Raw genomic sequence first — 10,677 nt, 5'->3', positions numbered from 1 at the left:
AAAAATGCTCTTCATGGTGAATCTCTCAAGGGTGCAAATCAATTTCTGTCCTTAAACAATATGAAAGAAATGACTGGATTTAAAACAGATGGCTTCGTATACCATACTTTCCCTCCCTCCTGTTTTCAAAAGGAATCATTTAGCATCGAAACTGATTTGTTGTAGCTCCACTTACATTTGATGTCATACTACATACTAAACAGAGACAGGTTCAGATAATTAGAAACCCAAGGCGAAACACCTTCTGAGCAGAATTTAGCACAAACAAGCCGGTGTATCGATAATGATCTGTGGAACTGAAGAACTTCCTGAATCCTTGTCCTGTTGAGCTCAGATGGGATTCTGAGTGCTGGTGAGTGACCTTATGTTAGATCTCTGCAGCTTAAAGTGACATGCTGGGGAAGCAAGCAAGACCTGTCATTTGCCACAGAAGTTGCCTGCAGCGACCCAGAGGCTCTGCCTGTGTAACACACACATTTTTGCCCAGAGGCCATTTCCTTTTTCTCATATCATCTTGTTTTATCTATTGCATGATCTGAAGTCTAATGCTATCATATGCACCCAAGCCACTTTTCCCTATTGTGTTAACTCAGCCTTCCTGTTGCTACAGTACAGTTTGTGCAATCTCAGTTTGGTAAATCAGTAGAAAGTTTGTGAGCCAGATACTAGAAGGTTAATGTGTATAATGTACATGTGGATATACCTTATTTAACTCCACTGTAAAATCTCAGGGTATGAAGTAGCATTTCTTTGGCTTTGTACATGTATTTGCACAAGTTCAATAAGGTTTAATCTAATCTAATCTAATCTAATCTAATCTAATCTAAGATAAAGTTGACATTATGAATAAATACAGCCATTAGACCAACAGGGAAATTTACCACTCGTATGTTTAATCCAGGGGGGCAAGGTGGCTTAGTGGTTAGCACGTTTGCCTGACACCTCCAGGGTTGGGGGTTCGATTCCCGCCTTGTGTGTGCGGAGTTTGCATGTTCTCCCCGTGCCTCTGGGGTTTCCTCCGGGTACTCCGGTTTCCTCCCCCGGTCTAAAGACATGCATGGTAGGTTGATTGGCATCTCTGGAAAATTGTCCGTAGTGTGTGTGAGTGAATGATTGTGTATGTGTGTGTGTGTGCCCTGTGATGGGTTGGCACTCCATCCAGGGTGTATCCTGCCTTGATGCCCGATGACGCCTGAGATAGGCACAGGCTCCCCGTGACCCGAGAAGTTCAGATAAGCGGTAGAAAATGAATGAATGAATGTTTAATCCAGACTTTAGTTTTTTAAATATATTTAAAAGCAGTATGTTAGACTTTATATAAACTTTGCATTAGATTAAAATGATTCCGATTTTACTGTGGTAATGAAACTTTGGACATTCCCATCTCCCATCTCCATTACCTGTGCCATGCTACCATCAGACAGATGATAAATCAGCATCAGATCCCGCACCAGATAGCTTCTTCTCACAAACCTTCAGACTGTTGAATATGTAGCATGCACTGCACTTTATCATGCTCACTTATCATATCACTTGCTGTGCATTCCACACTATGCTATTAATTTATAGTACTGAATATGTGCAATATCTCTGATTATTCCACTTTATTACAGCACACACTGCTAAAGCTCTCTTTATGCACATGATAAGAAAACTGATTCTAGCTGGGCATCATGATGGCCACAGAATTAAAAGGCAAATCAAGACTTCTGAATGCACTGTATATTTCGCTCCACATGGGGGATCTTCAAACAATCCCTAACAAAGTGCAATGTATACATGTCCTCACCTGGTCAGTAAAATGATGCTCCTGATACAGCTCTAGTAGAAACTGATCAGAAGGCATCCATATGAGCTGCATGCATCAGATCTCCTGGATTTCCAAGCTAGATATCTATACAGAGGAACTCAATTTCTGCTACCTGTTCACATTATCTTAAGTTCTTGGTCAATAATGACAGATCATGGTATGGGTGAAAATATGAATGTAGATTGACTGGTAAACAGTGACTGGCTTTGACTGAAAGCTACACTCCAGCTTTACCACCACAGATCAACAGAGTGAGTGCAATACAAATTGCTCTGACCTGGTCTGTTTGTCAATCTCACACTTTGCCAATTTCTACCTTTGAGAGGTAAAGAACAGGTATTTAATCGTTCCCACCAGTCTCAGGATTTCTTCACTTAAATAATGGGAGCATACCACTCTTCTAGAAGAGGACCATGGTGTCAGACTTGGAGTAGCAGACACTCCTTCCTGCTGCTCTACACTCAACACTGATAGATGCAATTGAATGGAGGGGATCCAATTTAAATGCTGCCAAGAAAACATAAATTGCAAATATCAGGGATGTTAGTCCTTCATACTGGTCACCATTTCAACCTTGACTGTGCTTTAACATTCAGTAGAGGCAAGTCCAGATTACAACCTGTGCACTGTACTCATGCAGTATCTTCCACAGCTTTGGCATTTATACTAAAGTAGAATACACCCATGAGTATGACCAGCAGCAGTCTGCACAGACAAAACCTGCATTCTTCATCCTTACGGTTAGCCCTAAACCATAGCATAGACTTTCCCACTTGGGAAAAATATCACAAAAATAATTATTTCTCAATATCAAACAAATAGGATAGAATAATGGGCTTGGCTTAAATTCAAAGCTTGAATAAGAATGGTGATTATTTTCTAAAGACTAACAGTGTAGTATCATGGATTTGTGTCACAGTTGGCATTTTATCTAATTTTATGCATTAATGACAGGTATTTATTTATTTATTTTCCTTAAACATTTTGTTTATTGTGTTACTGTTAAGTCAGGAAGCATTTCTTCAGGACAACGGTGCTAAATAAAACATACACTAAAGTGCATGTGTGCAAATGTGTGTAAACAGTGCTATACAGCTATTTGTCAAGTAATTGGGAAATGGTATGAATAATGAGGTTAATAGGGTAATTCAATAGAATAAAATGTGTTATAGCAGGAAAAAAGATGTGTTTCATCTTCAGTTTCACTTTAGCACTGGACACAAGGCAGCAATACAGTGCATACAGATAGAGAAGGGACATCAGCCCATCTTATTGAATTATGCACACAGAAACACACACACACCCAAGCATTTACACCTAGATGACAATTCAGAGCAGACAATTCACCTACCAGCATGTTTTGACAAAATCAGGAGAAAATCAGAGTAACACAGGAAGAGCATTCAAACTTCTAAACAGATAGGAAAGGTATAAGAAAGCTGAAGGTGTGTCGGCAGGGCAGGAGTTGTACTGCAACATATTACTACTACAACATATTATTATTATTATTATTATTATTATTATTATTATTAATAATAATAATAATAATAATAATAATAATAATAATAATAATAATAATAAAAATAATAGTAATAATAATAATATTATTATTTTATAGTGTTTAATTTATTTATTTTTAATTAATCAATTAATTTATTATTTATTTAAAATTAGAAGGCATCAACCATGAACAATAAAAGTGAATAAGAAATAAGTTCTGAACGCTACAGACTTTTCCTCCAAAACTCTATTTTCAAAACGATCATCACCCTTACATTTAATATTTGATGAAACCTCTCCTGGAGACAACAGCTTTGAAAGTTTCTCTACAATATTCAACAAGGTTGAAAAGCTCTTTTAGAGGCAACCTGGGTCACGTCTGCATGCAGAGCATTTCAATTTCCTTTATATCTTTTATATCTGTATTTGAACTGCTCTCATCAATTAATTTCATGCTAGAGGAAAATTACTTAAGTAGAAAATTTTAATTATTGGTTTATACAGTACATTCATTTTAAAGGGTGCCAATAATTCTAGAGCTGGCAATAAGATGTGAAACGTTTTTAAAGGAGTTCAGCTTTTTTTGAGGTTTACCTGCTTATTTCTTATTGCTATTTCTTTTTCATTTAATCTACAACCTAATAACCGTTAAATGTTATGCATTTGTTAGTGTTAAAAGGAATCCAGGAACCTAATCACACCTTTTTGTTTAACAGGCTTCTCAAACTTTAATAATCATTCATTCGTTCATTCATTTTCTACCTCTTATCCGAACTTCTCAGGTCACAGGGAGCCTGTGTCTATCTCAGGCGTCATCAGGCATCAAGGCAGGATACACACTGGACGGAGTGCCAACCCATCCCAGGGCACACACACACTCTACTTTAATAATCAGAATATTGCTAATTAAGCTTGGTCTAAATTAAAAAAATAAATAAATAAATAAAGACCGGACTTTTAAAAGTAAGTGTGGTGTCAAAATGTTTGAAGACCAAGCCTTAAAAAAAATTGTGAAGTGCAGAGCCGAAGATTTCCCTAAATCTGTACTTATTTTATCCTTACTGCTGCCGGATGTCTGTAACCAATATTGCTTTAACTACTGAGACCTAAGATGTATTTAATCAACCAAAAAACACTCTTGAGGGCTACACTTGAAATAGTTTTCCTGGGTCATTGTTAACTCTGGGAAAACAGAATCCCGGGTTGTCCCGTTTCACACTGCTTACACTTTATTCAATTAATCCTGGTTATTCATAATCTGATTAAACAATTAAATCTGACAATTTACATTCCTATACTTAGCATTCCTAAGCTTCTGCTAATTTTTCAGTGTCAGTTAATTCCTCTAATTCTCAAGATTTAAGAGGTTTATTGTCATATGCACAGTCAAAACACAATGAAATTCTTACTCTGCATCTTGATGCTACTGAGACGTTTTTGGTAAGTGTTGCTGAATCCTGGTTTTCAAGAAATATGAGCGACGTACTGTTCTATTTCTGATTAGATGTCTGTTGCTAAGCATCGAGCAGTAACATTCTAACAGCACATTGTTATACACTGTACACGTTTGGCAGAGCGATGAGTAGTTAACACTAACAATGTGGTGGTTACTTGGGGTTTCATAAACACGGGTGAAAAGCGGTGATAATCTCGCTTCTAAATTCTAAAAGTGTGAAACATTCCTTTACCCGGGGTTAACTACAGGGAATAGATTGACAATAACTTGAGTTTAAGTGCAATGTGAAAAGACCTATGGTGTCTAGAGAAAAAGCTGAATTCATACAAGCACAAATGCGAATGAAGACATAAAAAGATGTTGAAGTTTCTGTCTTGTGCTAGTCATAAGACCCTTGCTTGCTTGATTGCACTGTAACATGCAGCCCCTTTCTCTTTTTTAGTTTTATAAGCACTGATCCCTGAAACCATCCAGAGCCAAATAAAGAGTCAGAGCTGATAATGATTCTCTTGCGACATCTAACTAACAGAGAAGAGAGGCACTGCTGTGAATAAAAAGCAATTGGCTATGGGCTGAGTGTTAGCAAATAGCCTTGATGCATAATAATATTTCAATCCCAAAGAGTTCTGCCAGGCAGTATCTTGTGGTTGGAATCTGAATACAAAAAGAGCAGTACGGTCTTGTTAATTGTATTGATGTATCTTGAGTTCTGAGGCATTAGTGCACGCCTTATTCATTTGGGACCTTTAGAACCCCTGAGCCATTTTAGTGTTTCATTAACTAAGTCAATGATGTGGGGTTCCCGTATCCGCAGTTAATAATGAAAAAGTGTATCGATGTCAGTTTTAACATTTCTATGAATCTTCTTTCCATATTCTGCATCCAGAGTAAAAAGTGGCTTTTCTATTTTTTTCCCTGCTTGCTCTATTTTTCTTGGTCTTCTCAAATTAGCATTTTAGTCACGGATGTGTTTCAGAAGGCATTGCTCTTCTCTTACATGAGCTGAAAAGTGGCTGAAATCAATGCCCAGCTCCAAGAGATTTGAAGCATCTCTCACTATTCTAATAAATATCCTACTTGGAAAGAAGGATATATTTCCCATGGTCAATTCTTCAAGCAAAGCTTAGATATCAACCATGAACAGATTTTACCGCTGCAGCTTCACCCCCGGACATCCATATAGCCATCCAGAATAAAAGGTTTTTAAACCTAGGAATTAAGGTCATGTAAATCTAACTAGCCTGTGACAAACCAATTAGTCATCTGTGTGTGTACAAAAGATTTGAATCATCGCTATGAATCACAATGAGCCTTTCTTTTATTCCCTTTCTAATGAAATCTTAAAATATACCACACTTTCTTTAGCGGTTGCTAATTTGCATCACGGCAATGGGCTTAGAGTAAATTGTCTATACAGGTAAATGCATACAACAAACAGCATTTATAAAGAAAGTAGACTTTCTTTAATCGCTTGCATATAAAATCTTTGGAAGAGAGTATTTTTTAGAATCTGTAATAAACAAATATTCCCTTGTGTAAGTTGTTTTTTATTTATAACTCCTCTGAGTGCAGGGGTGTTAGTAGTAACTGTAACAACACCATCTGCACTTTCCTCCCCGACCTGCCAGAGGGAGACCTTACCAGAATATTGAACTGTGTCCGGGTCAAAGTTTGGCAATTTAAGCAGTTCACTTCTTTAAAAAAGCCGTTCGATTGTTTCACATGTTTATATGCATATAATCTAGTTTTCTGTCATTTTGTCATTTTTGGATTTTGTGTTTTTGAAAATCTTTGCCTTGCTAATTGCCTTTCTGATTTTTCTGAACTCTGTTTTCTCTTTCTGCCTTTCCCCTAGCTACTGATGTTAGAGACTTGGTCAAGTCTTGCAAAGTCTGTGCACAATCGCAAACTCCACTTCAACTCACTCGTGGGATATCTTAAACCTTTGCCCATGCCTCAGCATCTTATCCCACTTATCCACTGACTTCCTAAACAACCTTCCTACCTCCCAGGGTTATATACGAATATCCTAGTTATCGTGGTCCACTTTTCCAGGGCATGTAGACTGGCCATGGAAAGTGCCACAGCGTTGTCCCACCACATATTCAGAGTATATGGCCTACTGCAAGGCGTAGTCACAGACAGAGGGCTGTAGTTCACTTTGCGAGTGTGGATGCTCTTCTGCAATCATTTAAACATTAATGTCAGAATCACGTCTGGATATCATCCCCAGTCGAATGGCCAAACAGAGCAGCTTAACCAGGAGAATGGCCGGCACTTACGGTCCAAATGTAGTGTCGAGCAGCACTGGTGAACCGAGTTACTCCCATAAAACTCCATGATACACTGCTCCATGGGGTTCACCTTGTTTTAATGTGCTCTTACAGTAAGTTTCAATTCCCACATTTCCCTGGTCAGGAGAACCCTTCAATGTCCCTAGATGTCCCTCAATGTCCCTGGCTCCAACATCAGCAGCGTGTATGGGAGAATGCTAATGTGTGGTTACAGGGGGCAGTTTGATGTAGGAATCTGCAGACCGATTGGCGACGCTGCCCACACCTGGACTATCAACAAACAAACAGCCCGGAAGTCAATAAAAGTCAATAAGCAAATAAACAAAAATAAAAGTGAATCTCAACCAAACAAAGTATAACCCACCTTATTACTTTAATTTAATTAATCTATCTATCTATCTATCTATCTATCTATCTATCTATCTATCTATCTATCTATCTATCTATCTATCTATCTATCTATCTATCTATCTATCTATCTATTTTTGTTTTAGTTTATATGGGAAGTTAGTAAAGATTAAGATTGACACATATAGAGCTCCAGATATTTATGTTCATTTACAGTAATGACCCACTCATAATTCCAAACTAAACTGTTTATGCTTTATGTGAGTGAGATCAAAATGTGTGATGAGCATTCAGCGATGCAAAGCGTGCTGTCGAGTTAAAAGCCCATCGAAGCGCATTGAACAACGCTGCTGCTACTAATCAAGGTGCCATTTAAACTAACCACACGAACAGTGATCACACACATTGAGGTTTAACAAGCTTTATTTGATCTGATACAGAGGTAACACATTATAAATATTTTGAGGCCTGCAGTTGAATGTGCTTCAGTTTAGCAATATGGTGTTAGGATAAATATATTTCTTTTAGCATGTGTAGATTTTTTTTTTTTTATTCTTGACAGAGATAGAAACAACACTGACTCCTTATATTATGTAGATAAAATAATCACTTTCTCTCACTAACTTATAGTAAATCCTTTATAATGGTTAGGGTTAGGGATCTTCAGAATACCCAGTGACCCCTTCTGCTCTCCAGACCTGCCTGATCTATCCTGATGCCATACATCTGGTTAGAGTTCTAATCATTTGGAAGCTGCTTGCTGCTCTTGAAGCTGGACAGCCTGGAGATACATGAGCTTACTGTTGATAGTACACCTTAGAAACCTTGGAGACAGATTTGGACTGCGTTTTCCATGAATAGGTTTGCATTTAAATCATCAGTGAACATTTAATAATTTTAACAAGTTAGACTTCATGTTATAACTAGAATAAATCTCCTGGTTACATAATTCCAAAAATATTTTTGTTTAATATATAGTATGGTTGTAAAGCATGAACACGATTTGGTTGGAACACCATCACAGAGCTATCGAACTATGCACCAACATTCACAGGTAAAATGAGGAGAATATGCACAGAAATTCCACTCACAGACAATAATCTCAGTTCAGGATAGAACCAGGAGCCATGAAGCCACCCACTGTGCCACCATACTGCCTTAAATCATTTCCTTTACAAGAATACATTTCCATTATAATTTTCCCTAAATATTGTAGAGTGTCTGATTTGGTTTTATGTTGTGGGATTGTGTGTTATGTGTTATGCATCTTTAAACCACAATTTTGTAAATCTGTGACCTCGATATAGGGACCTTTTGGAATTAAACACCTAAAGTACTTACACTATATGGCCAGAAGTGAGTGAAACCCCATATATTGAACATTAAACAACTCTTCTGGGAAGGCTTTTCAGTACATAATGGAACATGGTTGTGGAGATTTAGCCACAAGAGTGCAAGAGGTCGGGCAGTGATGTCGGGTGGGAAAGTCTTGTGTGCAGTAAGACTTCCAGTTCATTACAAAGGTGTTCAGTGAGGCTGAGGTCAGGGCTCTGTGTAAACCACTGGAGATCTCAGGAGCAGTTTATATAAGCTTTACTCTCACTAATAAGAGATGTTATTAGAACTACAGGTATACCTTCAAGCTTGAATGACCTCTTTCAACACAACCTAGTAAACAAAAGTGAATATATTTTATACACACAAGATATAATACACTATATTTTACTCAGTGTTTCCTGATAAATGCTAAACCATGCTAGCTAGCTTTAATGAAGGTATAGATTTATAAAGTAAATATTGTTGGTGAATATAAAAAAGGATCCGATTTCAGCGCACCACAATTCACACACAATTCACTAGTTAGTATGATGTGGAAAACAACAAACTGTTGTTATACCAGGGGTCGGCAACCCGCGGCTCCGGATCCGCAAGTGGCTCTTTCATCCCTCTGCTGCGGCTCCCTGTAGATTTGGAAAATAAATATTTAATTTAAATTTATTTTATTTTAGTTAGTTAGTTTTTTAAAAAATTCAATTCTAAGATTACGATGCTAAACCGCGTTTAATTTTTTTATTGCTCAAAATATGCGTCATAATTGCCGACTTGCGAAATCCGACACACAGAAGCAGACGCATTTTTGGTTTGCTGCAGCCGGCAAGTTAAAATTTTGTGATGATGTGAATACGAAGAGGACTCAATCAGACATTGAACATTTTATTTGAACGTAACCTTCAACCCAGCGTCTTTGATGTTAAGGTTAGTTCAAACTGTTCAAAATATTTTTGTTTGACTGCAGAAATTAAATTTTGTTACTCGGTAGCAGTTCATCGATTTCATAAATGCAACACACTACAGTTTTTTCTACACTTTCCATAAAGGTAAAAAAAAATTATATATGCAGTGTTATCATCATTTTAGATGTCAAAAGGGTTTTGTGGCTCCCTGTGTTTTTTTTTTTCTGTGGCAAATGGGTCCAAATGGCTCTTTGAGTGTTTAAGGTTGCTGACCCCTGGTTTATACATTTGGTTTCTACAAGCACCCTGGATTCAATTCCTAATTGCGATGTACGGTACTGTGCAAAAGTTTTAGGCAGTGAAAAATGCTGTAAACAAAGAATGCTTTCAAAAATGGAAGTGTTAAACATTTATTTTCATAAATGAACAAAATGCAGTTAATGAAAAAAAGAGAAATCCAAATCAAATCAATATTTGGTGTGACCAGCCTTTGCATTCAAAACAGCAGCAATTCTTCTAGGTACACTTGCACACAGTTTTTGAAGGAACTCGGCCGGTAGGTTGTTCCAAACATCTTGGAGAACTAACCACAGATCTCCTGTGGATGTAGGCTTTCTCACATCCTTCTGTCACTTCATGTAATCCCAGACACACTCGATGATGTTGAGACCAGGGCTCTGTGGGGGCCGTGGCATCACTTCATACTGGTTTGAAGGCAAAAAGTAGTAACACCAAATATTGATTTGATTTAGATTTTTCTTTCGTTTGCTCACTTTGCATTTTGTAAATGGACAGAAATAAACACTCATTATTTATATTTCTAAAAGCATTCTTTGTTTACAGCATTTTTTTCACACCTGCTTAAAACTTTTGCACAGTACTGTATATTCTTTTTTCCTTTGGTCCATGGTGTTACTAAGCCTGTTTGTATATATTTGTCTGTGATTATCTGCTTTTTGTACTCTACTTGTTTGATCCTGTTACCATTTTCAGATTCGACCCCCTCCAATACTTTTGCCCTGCTCCTGATATTTT

The sequence above is a fragment of the Tachysurus fulvidraco genome, chromosome 17, assembly GCF_022655615.1.
Source record: "Tachysurus fulvidraco isolate hzauxx_2018 chromosome 17, HZAU_PFXX_2.0, whole genome shotgun sequence".
Taxonomy (NCBI): Eukaryota; Metazoa; Chordata; class Actinopteri; order Siluriformes; family Bagridae; genus Tachysurus; species Tachysurus fulvidraco.
Note: the sequence above shows the minus strand (reverse complement) of the source record.